Raw genomic sequence first — 12,893 nt, forward strand, 5'->3', positions numbered from 1 at the left:
TGGTCAAAATATTACCTTCAGTCATAGAAACTTTTCTGGAGCTTTTTCCACTAGGTCCCTCAATACTCCTCACCAGTCCAGATTAGATGAGGGTTCGCTGGCTTGACTTCCAGGGAGCTCCCGGTCAAACTCTTCAGTGGGATGAACCTGGAATCCAGGCCGGGTCGTGGTTGAAGGTGTCCACCTTGGTCCTCGCGGTTGAGCCGGTCACTTGTTGGAGTTTTTTTCCAAAGTTGTGCCAAACTTCTGGAACTTCTTTCTCTTGAGGGTCCAAAGTGTCCAAAACACAATCCAAGAGTCTGGAAGCTCCAAGATGGTCCTTGAAAGTTTGGGACCACAATTCCCACAATGCACCTCAACAAAACCATTAAACATCCATTGGACACACTCCAGGCAGTGGACTCTTGGTGGTGATGTTAACCTGTAACTTACAGAGAGTCAACTCATTAATCCTTCAGAAGCAAAGTACATCCACAGGGTTGTTGCTCCGGATAATGCAGCAGGTGCCGTCAGAATGCAGGGCCAAGTGGTGCAAATCAAGTTTCCAGCTAGGCAACCCTTCTTCTCCTTCTAGTTTCAAGCAGCAGAGCTGAGAGACTTTGCCCCTCTCATATATTTATTCAGTGTTCTCTGGGGTCACATAAGAGGGCCTTCCTGTCCTATGGGGTGCAAAGCAACACCCCAGAGAACGACCACTTCTTTCAAAGTGTGGCATAATCTTCTCCCAGAAAGCACTATTCCTCCAAAATTCAACATGGCTGAAATCTCACTAGAGTATGACGAGCTAACTAAACCAACTCTCCGTATGGCTCATTTCAATAGCTCTTAAGCCTCCTATCTGCTGGGTCAGAGGGGATGGGGGTAGATGGACCTGACATTCCATGCCTGTCCTATTCCTCCCTTGAAGCTTCATGCTTTACGACCCCCCCCCCCTCCCCGCCCCCTCCTTTGGCATTCTTACGCAGCAGAGCTCTTACCAGCAGATAGCCTCTCCCTGGGTGAGCCACTTTTCACTTCATCAAAGCAGCCTGGACAATCCTGTTAACTGATCAATTAGGGAAGACTGCAGGATGGCTGAATTTTGGCTTACAGACAAGAATGTCTTATAACTTCTTTCTGTACAAGTTAGGATAAATTCAATAGCATAGTGTTGGATTTATCAATACCATTCTTCTAAGTCTTTGAATGATATCTATTTCCTCCTAGCAAATGACAGAGGGAGATAATTTTACTGCATAGTGACCTGTGTAGGCCCTGCTGCTTGGAAGCTACAGGCCTCAGTTACGTTGGCCTGAGCACTGCCATTTCTTTTAGCTTAAAGCAGAAGCAGAAAGCAGGTCTGACCCAAGCTTCTCCCAGCGAAGCCTCACACTCCTTCGAGGCCCCCACCCCACAGTATGCTAGGTTCACGAACATTAAAGTTCAAGTTCCTTCTTAATCTTGCAACACACCCCGAGCCCCCCCTCACCTGACAGCTGTAAACGGAGAAAAGGGAAGTTCTCAGCTACTGTAAGCTGTCCGAAAATGAGTATAAATGTGGCAAATCAATATCGCAGACTGGCACATAAACGCATGAATAGAATCCTTTGAAGCAATAATAACACATTTCTAATTAATGATAAACTTCCAGTCGAAATGCCAGGAACTCAGTCTAGACTGGCGTACGTGCCACACAATTACGAGAAGGGGCCACATTTACACTTATGATGGGAAGGTACCAGGCAGGGGCGTGAGAGGCGATGGAAGGATATGTGATACGAGATGGCGTGAAATGACGTGATTATAGTCTCACGCTTTGGACATTATAAAAAGGATGCCCGCAAGAATATCGGTGGGCAACTCCTCGTCTGTTTGTAGGTATTCAGGCAGAGAGTTGTCTCCAAGGGCCCTTGATCAAATGTTCCTACTTTGTATATATATATATTTTATCTGTATTGTGTTTTAACTGCTTTTCAACAAGACATTTTATATCTGCATATGTTCTTTGTAACTTGTTTTCTACCTTTAAGCATTTATATTGTGATCCTAGGACATCTCACTAAGTATAGAGTTGTGAGCGTACCTAATAATAATAATAATTTGTACTTTGCCTTCTAATGTATTAGCAGGAATCTCACTTATAAGCAAATGTGAGTATTTTTCTATGTAACTAGCACAACCGTTTTTATTCAAACTGCCTCAAATCTCACTAGTGTACTTAAAGAATAGCTTCTCTCTCTCTCACAGCAGCTGCAAACAGTACTTGCGTATTCAAACTGCCATTATTGAATATTGCATATTTATAGAAGCTGTGTCTTCTAATAAAACTTGTTCAACTTTCAGAAACAGTCTCCAAGGCTCATATATCCATTTTTTCCTGTCTTTAGAGCAAGAGTTCCAGGACTACCCCGGTGCAAATTAAGCTGTCCCATTTCCCTCAGTTCTCTCTCACGGTCTCCCCAGCGCGGCTTCTGAGCTGCTGCGCCAAACCCCCTGGCCCCTCCTGCCTACAATTAATTTTCCCTCCGACACAAGACTTATGTGTTCATAAACTATTGCAATGTTATTCAATTGGGCTAGGCACCTACACTGATGAAACCGAAATGTGCAATTTCTCCATCACCAGGGCATATAAAGCATTTTTTATAAGGTCCCTGCTTATAGTTACATGGCCCCCACACCCTGAGGACACATAGGGTAGACATTGACGGTCCTGAATAGGTAAAATTAGTGTAGATCCTCATTCCACATAGAACCAAGTCGATTTTGAGAGGCACTTTTCTACACTGGGGGAAGTGAAATGTGCTATGTCTCTATACCCAGGACATATAAAACATCTTTTATAAGGACCTTGCTCATGATTACATGACCCCCTGGGGGTATTGAACATGCAAAAATATTGTAGATTATCACTTTTAAGTGCCCCTACGACCAAAGTCTACTTTGTAGTTAATTTACTTTTAAAAACAGTGCTGCAACACAGGGCGGCTTTTAAAATGACCCCAGATGCTCAGCAGTGCACACATGCAACTACAGAAAGGGATGTTGGCCTCAAAACTGCCATGCCCAATTAAATACTAGGGACTTATAGGTAGTTTGAATCCCCTGGCCCAATTTCTATTAGGGACTCATAAGGTAGGTCATGCCAATGATAAGTGTACCCTAATACATAGTGTACTCTAATGCATGTGTGTGTTTTCACTGTGTTTTCAACAAAGCACTAGTCTGGGCCTGGTTAGACAGAGCCTAGGGATAGTCATTCAGTTACCACCAGATAAAATGGGTCTGGTCAGGGCACTATAGGATGACCTTACAACAGGGGCGAAAGCACTTGCATATGAGAGAGTGTCACAGGGGAAGATGGGTGTCAAGCAAAAACTCTTATGGAGTGGTTCAACTAAACAAAAAAAGATGTTCCGAAAGCTGGAGCAGTGGTGTTATATTCCAGAGTTAGGCCCATGTAGCGAAGCAGCTTATTTCTTACATTGTCCAAGAAAATGTTATTTCTGCTGTGAAAGCCAGAAGGACATAATGCAAGACCAGCCAAAGAAAGGAAACAACTACGTGTTTTTTTTTCTTGTATATGCAAAATTTATTTTCAATAAAAATATTTTGAATTAAAAAAAAAAAGGAATAGGCACCGAGGCGAGAATTATCAGGTCCGTGGAATTTTTGAGCCAAAGACCCGCCGAGGCGGGGAATTGAACCCTGGTCCCGGGCTAGACCTCTGCATCAGGGCAGCCGTACTTGCCGTGCTCTCCTTTAGTATTTTTAGGTACAGTAGTCAGCTGGTCAATGGCCAAGCACATAGGCAGTAGTAGGTGGTGATATATGGTGACGTTATTGGCAAGGCAACGGCAATAGGCAGCAGACATTGTAGACAGCCTGGGAAACCAAGGCATATAGCAACCAAAACTGCGTGGAAGGCAAATGCTGTGAGCAAAAGCTATTACTGGCCCTGCACACAGAAGAAGGAGCAAGCGTGACAGCGGAGCTGTGTGGCAGGTGAGCCACGGACTGGCTAAAAACCTTGGGCTCCTTGGGCTCCTCACTACTATTGCTTTCCGCCTCCACCCCCTTGCCCTTGCCACTGCTGCTCCTCACCTCGCTCGGGTGCTCATGCTCGGGTGCCCATCGCTCATGCTCAGGGCTCCTGTGCAGGCTCAGGATTCAGGTTTCCCTCGGATACTCTTGCCGCTCGACTCGCTGCTCGCTGCACAATGCCTGCTCCTCTCGCTGCTCCTGCCGCTTGCACAGCTCAACAGCTCAAGAGCGCCACATTCCGTTCCAGCGTTCATACAGATTCTTCAGTGATAAGCATCAATTTTACTCAAATTGCACCCACATTTGAATTCCTACTGGAACGCCTTAAATGTAGTTACAATGATAGCGCCTTAGCCTTAGGCGGGAAGAGGATTGTACGCTTGAGCGGTCCTAGAGGTAGACCAGAGTGGCCCATACGTAGATGAGAAGGTGAATGGCCACCCAGTATAATTTCTGATTGATATATGCTACTGGATCCACGGGTAGACCAAATGGAGGCTCCCAACCGAACCCTCTCTGGAAAAGTAGTCCAATTTGTAAGCGTTAGTAACAAATAGATCATTAATAATGTGTCAGCAAATGTCCCTGTAAAAATTGGATCCACTGAAAAAGATCACTTGGGATCATTTGGGACGCAAGTCCAGTTAACTAGCTGGGTTGTGATCTTTTATTAAAAAAGAATTGTGTGGGGGCGTGGCTTGGACGACAAAGAAGATGGTCGTCTAGGTCCGTGGACTCCGCGAACCCTGAGAAACTAAGGCGATTTTAAGCAGCCAAACACGAGGTATTAACCCTGGAAAATAAGCCAACGAGCTATGAAGATTAGGGCTACAAGGTGGTAGGAGCCGGCGGTCTCAGAATAAGCCCAAACTGCCAAAACGAACTTTGGAAGCCACAGCGGAGAAGCGGGAAGAGAAGCAAGATGGCGATCGGGCGGAGATAAGAAGAAGAGAAACCGAGTTGGGTCAAGCGAAGAGGCTGTGTACCCCACCAAGCGACAAGCCTGGAAGTGATGCGCTGCAACAGGCAAGTAGCCGAAGCGTGAGAGTACAAGCGGAGTGGAGAGGAGGAACGGGAGCAAGGGAAAGAGGAGCTAAGAAGCTGGAACAAGCTGGAGCTGAATCAAGGAGCGCAGAAAAGCTGAAAGGGCAGAGGCGGAAAGTGAAAGCCCAACCACAAGGAACTTACCTGAGAAGGTGCGCTCTAACCAACTACTGGGGGGGAAGCTCGGTCAATAACCGAAACCGAAAGCGCCGGACGGAGGCAGCCATTACAGAGGAGGAAGCAGAAGGACAAAGCGGAAACGGAAGTACGTAGCCTGAGGGGGAGGAAGCGGAAACGACGGTGCGAGGTCAGGCACAAAGGAAAGACACCCCCAGGCGGGCTACGACCTACCGCCCCACCACCGAGGCATATGATCCGGAGGTAAGAGGTCCGGAGTCTACAAAACGAGAGAGGCAGAAGAGCGTGCAACACCCCCCCCCCTACGGTAGGCGCGAAGCGCAAACGCCTCACACGCCCCAACCCGCGGATCCCAAATAGAGGAGAAGACGCGCCGCACTGCGCTTCTGTAAGCAGCGACTCGAACATACTCAGCAGCGCCAAATAGCAGCAGCTTCCAAAAACGCCGCAGCCAGCAACGCGCATAAACAACAACGGGGAAACATTGTGGTATGCCAGGCTTAAGGAGGAATGTGATAGACTATCTCAGCCTACAATAGAGTGCAATCAGCCAAACAGCAGCAACTGCTAAATGCTAAACGCCGCAACTAACAACAAGCCAAAAAGCACAATAACACGCCAAGAAAACAAACCTCGACCTCGTGATCAGAGCCCGCACCGTGCACACTTCTAGCAAAGCGGCATGATAAGGAGGAGAACAGCTAAAAAGTAGCCCAACAGAGGCGAACGAGACAAAGCAAGCGCTGGAGGGGGCAAGAGCAAAAACAAAGACCCGGCACATCAGAGCACCAAGTCGCTTCCGCTACAATTGTGTAGCGCAAACCACAGAACAAGCAAAAGCCAGACAACGAGCAAGTTCGGGGCTGAGAGGCGGGCTGAGCAGTCGGGGCAAAGCACAGCTACAGAAGATGGCCAAGGGAATTGAACCCAACCGACCTGAAGAAGCAAAGGAAAGACAATCTGGAGTCCCCAGGGAAGCTTAAAACAGAGACTGCAACACTAGAAACAGTGTTAAAAAGAATCAACGAAGTTAAAGATGTTGCAAGAGAAACTAAAAAGACAATAGACAATATGCAACTAGAGCTGGCTGCAATTCGGGCTGACCAGCACAGCACAAACACAAGACCGGAGAAGGTGGAGAGTAGGATAAGCGAGGTTGAAGACGCAACAAGCAAGAACATCAAGGTCACTGATGAGCACGCTAAGGTAGCCAAGGCAATACAGAAGTAGGTGGCGGAGCAGGACGACAGGGCCAGGAGGGGCAACATCAGAATCCTAGGCATCCCGGAAGGCCTGGAGGACAAGGAGAAATCCTGCGCGGCAATGCTCGAAGACATGCTCCCCAAACTCACTGGCCTGAACTTTGAGAGGCAGTTTGAAGTCAACAAAGCATGTAGAGTACCGGCAGGGAAACCAGCCACGGGGAAGCCTCCAAGAGCAATAATATGCTCCCCACTGAGAGCAGACCACACTGAAGCGATTTTCGCCTATGCAAGAAAAAAACAAAACCTTACATGGGCAAGCTGCAAGATTGTGCTCACACAAGATTACTCGAAAGCCACGGTAGAAGCCAGGAAAGGCTTCCTAGCTATGAGAGAAGCACTACGGAAAAGGAACCTCACCTACTCTTTCACCGGACCGGCCCGCTTTAAAGTCACAGACAACTGGAGATCAGTTACCTTCGAGGACCCAGAGGAACTCAGAAGCTACATGAGAGGACCACCAACCGAAGAGATGGATGCGAAGGGACACAGTGCCCCGAAAAGAAGTGCTTCACCAGGTGATGAAGGAAAATCGGACTGAACCTTGCATTCGAAAACAACCCTAAGAATCTACCTCAAAACCAAGAACCGTGATCCAACTCAAGTCTCCCAGCCTAAAACATAAGAGACCAAGACAAACAACACTAAACCGACATCTACCTCATAGCTGAAATGAAGGAAACATAAAAGGCCAGGAAACAACAACAAGGACAACCTCTGGGCAGGGAGCCCGGGGAGTGGACACAGAACTTAAGAATATAAGAACGGACTAATCGCTGATCAATGGAGGATCACGAAATCAGCAACCAATCTACCTCAGGTGGACGCGGGGAAAAGGAACTTTGTTGTCGCACACCCACTATGCAAGTAAGGGGGGGAGGGGGTGGGAGGGAAGGGAGGCAGGAGGAGGGGAGGGGGGTGCGGGGGAAACACACATGGGCTGATACTATTCTCTTTTCTTTTTTCTATCTTTCTACACCCTTTTTTTCTATTCCTAGAGAGAGAAGATAGGGAACTAAAACACAAAGCTAAGACAAGCAGGAACCCAACTGACAGCCAGGTTGATAAGGAAAGGAAATGACACACAACACGCACCACAATCTCAAGACGGACATCAGGGTAGTGTCAATGAACGTTAAAGGTCTCAACCACCCAGTTAAAAGGAGGAAAGTCCTAGAACACCTGTCCAAGCTAAAGAGTGATATCTATGTCCTGCAGGAGACAAGGCTAGAGGAAGAAGACATAGACCGCCTAAAGGCCAGCTGGATAGGTCACGTAATAGGTTCACCAGCAAAGAACAAAAAGAACGGGGTCATCACAATACTCAGTAAAAAGTCAAAACTCACACCGGCCAAATGAAAGAAAGACACAGAGGGCAGATTACTAATCACCAGCCTACTCAGAGGGGAGGAACCTATACATGTGGCAAACATTTACGGCCCTAATACGGAGGATAAGCAATTCTGGGAACACATAGGCAAGGAACTGGAGGCACTACCTTTAGGAGAGCTCCAAATAGTAGCTGGAGACATGAACCAAGTACTGGACCCAGCCATAGACAGGCACCCACAAAGACAGAGCCAGAATACACAGAGGGGCAACCCGCTGCGGAACCTCTGCTCAAAACTTAGGCTAGCGGACCCATGGAGACTACAAAACCCAGATGGTAGAGAGTACACCTTCTACTCAAACCCACACAACTCCTACAGCAGGATTGACTACATACTCATATCTGATACACACACGCACCTCATAGAACACACAGAGATTGGTCCAAGAACAATCTCAGACCATTCCCACATCTGCCTAACACTAACGGGCAAGCACAACGAGTGCCCGGCACGTAGATGGAGGTTCGATGATGACCTTCTTAAAAACACAAACAGCAGCGCTGAAATAGAACTAGCCTTAAAAGAGTACCTCAAAAATAACGACAGCCCAGACATAGAAAGAGAGACGCTATCGGAAGCACTGAAAGCCACGGTAAGAGGGACCATAATAAGCATCAAGGGAAGTGAGAACAAAGAGAGAAGCAAAAAGATAACTGACCTAGAGAGCGAAATCAAAAAATTAAAATCAGGACACATAGCCAACCTAGAAGACAGGAACACCCTCACGACCCTAACAAAGAAAAAATACGAATTGAACAAGATTCTTAGCGAAAGAGCAGGGACCTGGATTAACAAATACAAAGCAATAAACCTATGCTCGGCCAATAGAGCAGGTAAAGCACTTGCATCGTACCTCAAAGGCAAGCAGAGACAGCACATAATAGCAGACGTCAAAGATAACATGAACAAATCACACACAATGAACAAAGGAATACTAGATACCTTCAGAGACTTTTACACGCAGCTTTACAAAAAAGATGAGACGTTAAGTGCACATGGGGGGAAAGAACTCCTGAAACATATCATAACACCAGAACTGACAGAAGAGCAGAGGGAAAGACTAGACTCAGAAATAACCGGCGATGAAATAGAGAGAGCGGTCAAAAGTCTAAAGGATAAAAAAGCACCAGGGCCAGACGGGTTCACAGCCATGTTCTACAAACACTACATTGCCACACTTCGGCCAACAATGACGTCAGTGTTCACAAGCTGTGTACACAAAGGCCGCATGACGCATTTGATGGCTGAAGCCAACATTATAGTGATCCCGAAGGGAGGCAAAGATACACAACATCCGAAGAACTACAGACCAATCTCACTTATTAATGTCGACTGCAAAATCTATGCTAAGATCCTAGCTACCAGACTCAACACGTACCTACCATCCCTCATACACTGTGCACAAGTAGGCTACCTGAAGAACAGGATGTCGCACGACAATACAAGATTACTATGCCACGTAATCAACCACGCAACCAAAAGCAACAAAGCGGCGGTTATGATCGCCCTTGATGCAGAAAAAGCATTTGACAGAGTGGCGTGGCCTTACCTAGACCAATGTATGCGAAAATTCGGCTTAGGCCACAACTACAGAAAGATGGTAATGGCACTATACAACGAACCCAAAGCCCGGGTGGTAGTGAATGGAGGCACGTCAGATCTGTTAGACCTAAAACGGGGAACGAGACAAGGATGCCCGCTATCCCCGGCCCTCTTCCTACTGGCCATAGAACCCTTACTGAACATGATACGATCAAACCCAGACATCAGAGGTATACCGGTCGAGGGAGAATCTTTCAAATTAGCAGCATACGCGGACGATGTCCTCATCGTAACAGAAGACCCAGACAAGTCTATAAAAGCTCTAATGGACACTATAGATCAGTATGCACAGGTGTCTGGGTACAAACTCAACAGAGAGAAATCTGAATGTAAACCACTGAACATCCACACCTACAAGACGGCACTGGGGTCCTCTGGTCTGACCTGGCAGAAGAAAGCCATTAAATACCTGGGCCTCCTTTTCGAACCACCTTAGACCAGAACGAACAAGCAATTTTGAACAAAATCAAGGAGAAGCTAGAGGGATGGTCACCCAACTTGATGACATGGTGGGGGAGGATAGAGAGCATCAAGATGATGGTCACCCCTATGGTTAACTACACACTCAACATGCTACCACTAACTAACACATCTGACTTTCACAAAAAATTGGACAAATTACTGAACACATTCCTATGGAGGGGAAAGAAACCCAGAATCAGCCTTCAAAAACTCAGACTCCCCAAGGCACTAGGAGGTCTTAACCTAACACATTTCAAAACCTTTCAAACAGCCTGCATGGCAAAACAAGGCTTGTACTGGCTTTCACCAAGGAGTGATTACACCCCGGCCTGGCTCTCCCTAGAACGGAGAATGCTAGGGGGGATGGACCCCATAGCACTACTCACGGCAACGAAACACCCCGCAATCAAACAAAACGCAATACTTAGGAACACAAGACTGGCCCTTCTAAGACTAGATAAAGTACTAGACACAAGCGTCAGACAAACTCAGCTAGAGTCCATCTGGCACAATCCCAGAATAAAGTACAGAAACAAGACACTGGACATGCACACATGGTACCCACACGGCATAACAACGGTGGGCCAGCTACAGAACAACGGAAATCAAACAGCCTTTGACACACTCAAAGAGCAATACAAGTTTGACAGCGCAGAGCTCTATAACTTCCTTAAAATAAGGGTGGCAATCACCAAAGCTGGCATAAACAAGCTCATCCCATCAATAATACAATACGCCACCAGCCTGAAAATAATGGGACACCAAGTAGCGCACATATATAGAGCCCTGAGCCCCAAAACCTCTAAACTAAATAACAAAACTATAACCCACTGGGCAGCAGCAGCAGGGAGTGAGCTGAGTGAGAAAGAAAGGGCAGACCTATGGTCCTCCACATCGAGAACGAAGGTGACAACAACTCTAGATCAGACGAAATTCTGGCTAGTACACAGGGCCTACTGGACCCCAGCACGCCTAGCCACCATGGGTATTAGAGAGAACGGCTCCTGCTGGAACTGCAACAAGCAGAAGGGAGACCTGGCACACCTCCTCTTCCAATGCACCAAGATTAGGAGGTTCTGGGACTCCATAAATACTCTAATCAATGACGTAACAGGCGCCACACTATCACTAGACTTTCACTATCTAGCACTAGGATACACCGACCCATCCATACCATCCGAACATGACAGAGACCTGATTGACCTCCTGCTCACAGCGGCGGTCAAGACGGTGTTGAACAATTGGAAAGATACAGCTAAGGTCACCTTTAAAGCCTGGTTTAACTGGGTCATATTCCTACGAGGAGCCAACACCATAACGACCAACAGCCTACCGAACTCAGGGAAAAAAAGCGAGATGTGGCTGTCGCTAGACAACTACCTGTCCTCTCATAAGCCACCCTGAACGTCCAGACTAGGCAATACTGTACAAACAACATGCATCGCCTACACTGCAGCACAATGTGCCTCTCTCTCTCTACTCTCTATATCTAGATACCTTTCTTTTCTCTTTACGCCGCCAGGGGAGCGAAAAGACAATCAGACAGTCTGTAAGGGGGACGGGGGAAGCCTGAGGGTTTGGCGAGAAGAAGAAAAAGCAAGCATGAGAACATGAACAAACAGACACATGCAAACCGAGACAATACTTAACCCCCCCCCCTCCCGGGGCGCACTTTTTCCCTGTCTTTTCCCATCCCCCATGTGTTATACTCTGTACCATGTAAATATGCTTTTTATTTTCAATAAAAATTACTGAAATAAAAAAAAAAAAGAATTGTGTAATTAAATGTACACCAGATGGTGTGGCAATTCAAACTCAACATGAGAACTTGGATTTCAAGTTAAAAGCACAAAAGTCAAGAGGGACTTTGTTCCAACTCTCACAAAGTGGATTTGCTTCCTGATTTAAGACATACAGTGAAAGAGGAAGTGTGGGATTTTACAAGAAAAGAAATAGGATTAATAAAATGTGCAGAGCCAGTGCGGATCCAAGTGAAAATGTATGCAATGTTTACCTTGCACTTCTCAGTACAAGCTTACTCGTGAGGCAGAGGAGGGAATGGCAGGTGTCATTGACAAGATGATTGAGCACGTCATTTTAAGAGAAGTGTTAGGGAGTATTTAGAACTCTCCTATCATGAGAATTAAGAAACCAAGCGAAAAGTGGACAATAGTGCAGTACCTTTGCAAAATTAATAATATTGTAGACTCATGTCGTCCTGTGGTACCAAATACTACTTTAGTTTTGTTCTAACTCCCTGTGGACGCAGAGTGGTTCACTATCACATTGATTTGTGTCAAGCATTGTTCTCCATTCCCCTTTATCAGGATGGTCAGTATCGCTTTGCGTTCAGATATGAAAATAGAATAATGGTCTGGTGTATACCCCACAGGGTTTGAAAGGGGAACCATCCATCCTCTCCCAAAATCTGTGAAAAGATGTGCAGAGCCTGAACCACCCCAGTAGCTTGGTATTGGTGCAGTTCTTTGCTAACCTGATGGTTGCATTCCAGACTGAGGGAGAATTGCAAACTTTATTTGATTGCTTTGCTGAATCATCTTGCTGAGCATGCCACAAAGTATCTTCAACAAAAATGAATACTGCCAGACAGATGTGTTTACTTGGGTCATAAAATTGAGAAAGGATTGATAAAGGTGTTTTCATAACACATTTCTGCAGCGACCCAGAAAAAAGTGAGAATTCTTTTATAAATGGGTGGCTACTGTCGTCAGTGGATTCTAAACATTTCCCTTATTGCCAAGTCTTTACAGAGGCTTACACACAGTGATGTGAGTGGCCCGGTACCATTTGACAATGAATGCTTTGCTAAAGCTCAGACATGTTTTCTGTATCGCACTCGTTCTTGGAATGCTGTTGCGGAGACCAGGACTTGCATGGCAAACTGCTCCTGATGTTCCTCATGGACACAACACTTTCTGTAAAGAGAGAGAAAACATTAAAAGGGAAGAAG

This window comes from Lissotriton vulgaris, chromosome 1_1 (assembly GCF_964263255.1).
Source record: "Lissotriton vulgaris chromosome 1_1, aLisVul1.2, whole genome shotgun sequence".
NCBI classification, from domain to species: domain Eukaryota; kingdom Metazoa; phylum Chordata; class Amphibia; order Caudata; family Salamandridae; genus Lissotriton; species Lissotriton vulgaris.